This window comes from Stegostoma tigrinum, chromosome 11 (assembly GCF_030684315.1).
Source record: "Stegostoma tigrinum isolate sSteTig4 chromosome 11, sSteTig4.hap1, whole genome shotgun sequence".
Lineage (NCBI taxonomy): Eukaryota > Metazoa > Chordata > Chondrichthyes > Orectolobiformes > Stegostomatidae > Stegostoma > Stegostoma tigrinum.
In genome coordinates, this window is record NC_081364.1 from 18,147,363 (window position 1) to 18,151,758 (window position 4,396).

Sequence of the window (4,396 nt, forward strand, 5' to 3'; positions counted from 1 at the left end):
TTTATTATCATGGTAGCAATGTGTACCATTTACAACCCCCACCCCCCCAATCTATTGACTGTAGTGGTTCAAGGAGGAAGCTTAATGTCCCATATGTAGGGGTAATTAGAGTTGGACAATAAATGTTAGCCAACCTGTGATGCCTATATCCTGTAAAAGAAAAATGCCCAGCAGTTCTTTTTATGGATTGTTGTATAGGCCACAGAAGGAATGAAGGAGTCATTAACAAAAGAAAAATCCATCAATCTCACCTTAAGCATTTCAATTAATTCAACACCCACTGGCCTTTTGAGGAGAGTGTTTCAGATATCTATTACCGTCTGGCTGAAGAGGTGTTTCCTGGCTTCGTTCCTGAATAACAGTTGTAATTTTATGAATATGCCCCTTTAAGATTCCTCCACCAGATTTTTTAAATCTACCCCAATGATTGTTTTGTTTCACTTCACATACCTTGGTTAGATCAGCACTCTTGAAGGAATGCAAGCCATGTTTATGCAACCTGTCCCCATAATTAATCATTTAAAATCATTTTGGTGAATTTGCACTGCACTTCATCCAAGATAAATACATCCTGTCTTAAGACTAGACTCACTGTGATGAGTGACCAATGCTCCAGACAACTAAAGCATAATTTCCTCCTCTTTTATATTCCAGCATCCTTGAAACTCCAAACTAGGAGGATGAAACTGTCCAGTGGAAAGTGGAGATCCAATCCTTGAAGTTGGAAGCATTAAAGTAGGCAATGACAATGTAGATAAAATAATGAGCAATAACAAATCAACGACTTCACTTGAAGTTAGAATGGGTGTTTTGTAACGAGCCTACTTTGCCTCCACAATGGACACCAATGAGAGGACTTGGCATAATGATGTGAAGGAATGTGAATATTTGCTATAAATGGAAACCCAAACGTATTTGTGTTGCCGGACAAAGATACGAGCACATAAATAGATGAGTTATTGTTGCTCAGGTTTGCATGACAAAGGATGTAGGGAAGGATATTTGGAAGCAGAAATGTTGGAAGCTTGTGCAATGTGACATCAAGAGGCCAAGTCCTCTGAATGTGGAGGTGCCAGTGTTAGACTAGGATGGACAAGGTCAGAAGTCACATGACACCAGGTTAGTGTCACCCCTTCAACACCCGATGAAACAGCAGCGCTCCAAAAGCTTGGTAATTTCAAATAAACTTGTTAGATTATAACCTGGTGTCATATGACTTCCAAACAAGTCCTCCAGACGGCATAGAGGGGATGCTGGGGAACAAGTGTTTGGACATGGAAATGTATTTTTACTTTTGTAATAATATCATCTTTTGGAGGACACTCCACAACACTCTGGTCTGACCACTAGCTTTAGGAATTCCATCAGCTGTTCAGTTTACACTTTGATTGAAAGACACATATCTTTAACGTCATAACCTTTTTTTCTTTACAGATGCTGACTCACTGGTTGTGCATTTTCAGTACAGTCCATTTCTTTGAAGATTTGAAATTTTAAATACATATATATAATGTACGTATTTGGCTGTTTTATTTCTGAAATGGTCAAAGTTATCTGATATGAGCCAGAGAAACAAATGAAGTTATAGCACTAACTTCACGGTTCTTTGCATAAAATGAGCTAAAAATCCTCATTCTGATCTCCAGCCATGCTAACTGTACAAAAAGGTAAATAATCACTCAACTGTGATACTTTCCACAGTCAGTCAACCAGAATATAGACGTCCAGACTCCCTGCTGTGGGAAAGATGCTACGGGAAAGAGCGCAAAAAAGCTTTACAAGGATGTTGCTGGGAGTGGAGGGTTCGAGCTAGAGGGAAAGGTTGAGTAGTCTGGGGCTATTATCCCTAGACCATCAAAGACTGAGGGGTGACCTTATAGAGGTTTATAAAATCATGAGGGCGGTGGACAGGGTGAATTACCAAAGGCTTTTTCCCAGGGGGGGGAGTCCAAAGGTAGAGGGCATAGGTTTAAAGTGAGAGGGGAAAGATTTACAAGGGACCTAAGAGGCAGCTTTTTCACACAGGGGGTGGTGGTTGTATGGAATGAGCTACCAGAGGAAGTGGTGGTGGCTAGTACAATTACTACAACATTTAAAATGCATCTGATGGGTACATAAACAGGAAGGGTTTAGAGGGATGTGGGCCAAATGCTGGCAAATGGGACTAGAGTAATTTAGGATGTCTGGTCAGCATGGACAAGTTGAACTGAAGGACCTGTTTCTGTGCTGTACATCTCTATGACTCTAATTTATTGCATTTGAATAGCACCTTTAGTGTAGTAAAACATCTCAAGGCTTGTCACAGGAGCATAATCAGACAAAAGTTGCAATTGGTTAAAGAGGACATTAAGTAGGGTGACTAAACACATGGTCAAATCTGTAGGTTTTACACAATACCCTGAAGAAGGTGAACACAGTGGAGAGGTGGAGAGGTTTTGGAAAAGGAACTCCAGACTTCAGCCTCACAGATGAAGAGGAACTGCTTGCATGCAGAACTGGAAGAAACTGACTTCAGCGGGCGTCAGAAACCCAAGGTGAAGTAGAAAGAATGCTGGCAATGCACAAAATACAATAAACAATGAAGGAAAGTTTCTGATCAAGCTTGCTGCTGGCAGAAATCAGCTAGATTTCCACTGATTAATGCAATGTTGAGGTATGTAAGTATATACTTAACATTTTCAATGATAGTAACCTTATGTTTTAACATCTGTGTTGAGGAAAGCACAGGTAGGCCAGGGACATCTGGTTCAGCAGCTAAGTACAGGGGTCAGAAAACTAAGCATTAAAAGTGCCCCCAATCACAAGGAATTCACACAGCTGGTATGTATACCCTGAGGACAAGACTAGGGTAATTAAATAAACTTCCTAAGAAAACTATAGAACTGAAGTTTAAAGCTAATTCTTCTTGTTCCTTCGAATTTACAGTTATGTCAGAATATCAGGAGCAGATTTAAGAGTGATGCATGATGTTTAATATAACAAGTGGAACTTGGCAATGAAATCCCACTCAGTCTCAGCAGAAATGTGATCTACACCATCCAAAATGTAAATAGTACTGATATTTACAGATCATAGAATACCTACAGTGTGAAAACAGGTCCTTCAGCCCAAGTACACACCAACCCTTCCCCATATAACCCACCTAAGCTCCACATCCCTGAAGACTACAGGCAATTTAGCATGGCCAGTCCGCATAGGCTGCCCATCTTTAGACTGTGGGAAGAAACTGGAACCATCTGAAAAAAAAACTCATAAAAGGTGAAAGATAACAAAGTGTGAAGCTGGATGAATACAGCAGGCCAAGCAGCATCTCAGGAGCACAAAAGCTGACGTTTCGGGCCTAGACCCTTCAGCAGAGAGAGGGATGGGGAGAGGGTTCTGGAATAAATCTCTATATCTTCGGTCTGCCTCCCCCTCTCTCCCTATTTATTCCAGAACCCACTCCCCATCCCCCTCTCTGATGAAGGGTCTAGGCCCAAAACATCAGCTTTTGTGCTCCTGAGATGCTGCTTGGCCTGCTGTGTTCATCCAGCTTCACACTTTGTTATCTTGGATTCTCCAGCATCTGCAGTTCCCATTATATCTCATAAAGGGTGAAACATCACCGATCCTTCTGTTTATCTGCATTTTGCCACATTCCCTCTCTTTACACATTATTGTTAAAATTAACTAATGGCCTTCATTCTTCATCTTTTATTTCTTCATATGTTAGAGGTGTTCAAAATTATAGATGGTTTAGACAGGGTAGATATGAAGAGAATGTGACAGAGTCCAAAGCAAGCTCTAAGATAATTACGAACAACTCCAATAAGGAAAGAACTTTCTTCATTCAGAGGACAGTTAAAATGTCAAACTCTCAACCACAGGAAATTGGGGAGTTGTCGAGATATAAGGGGAACAGAAAAGCTGGATAAGAGAAAGTATTTCCTCTGATAGAGGAACTTTGGACAGTATTAGGTGCAGTTTAAAATCAGAGACAAATCTTCCAGAAGTGAAGTTAGAAAACACCTCTAAACACAATGGTGACAGAAGTCTCATTCCTGCTGTTTTGTTTTGTATTGTTCCCTAGCACGTTGTTTGCTATTTCTTTGCTCTGTTTTAGCTTTATCCCCGCCCTGCTTCTGTTCTTTTCCTGCACTGAGTTCCCTTGTCTTTTTCTCTCTACTGTCTTCTTCCTGTCAATTTGATTTCTCAATCTCTGCTATTCTTTTTCCCCTTCCTAATTCGGGTCTGGGTCTCTCTCTGTCTCTTTGTGTCATCGTTGTGTAATTTATCCCCATGCTGTTTCGTTTTGGACGCTGTAGATGTATACCCCGTACAGTCGCCCTGCGCTCTCTGGCTGTCCCCATTCATTGATATTTCAGTGTCAATTTCATTGTCTCCAGAGCAGCGGACA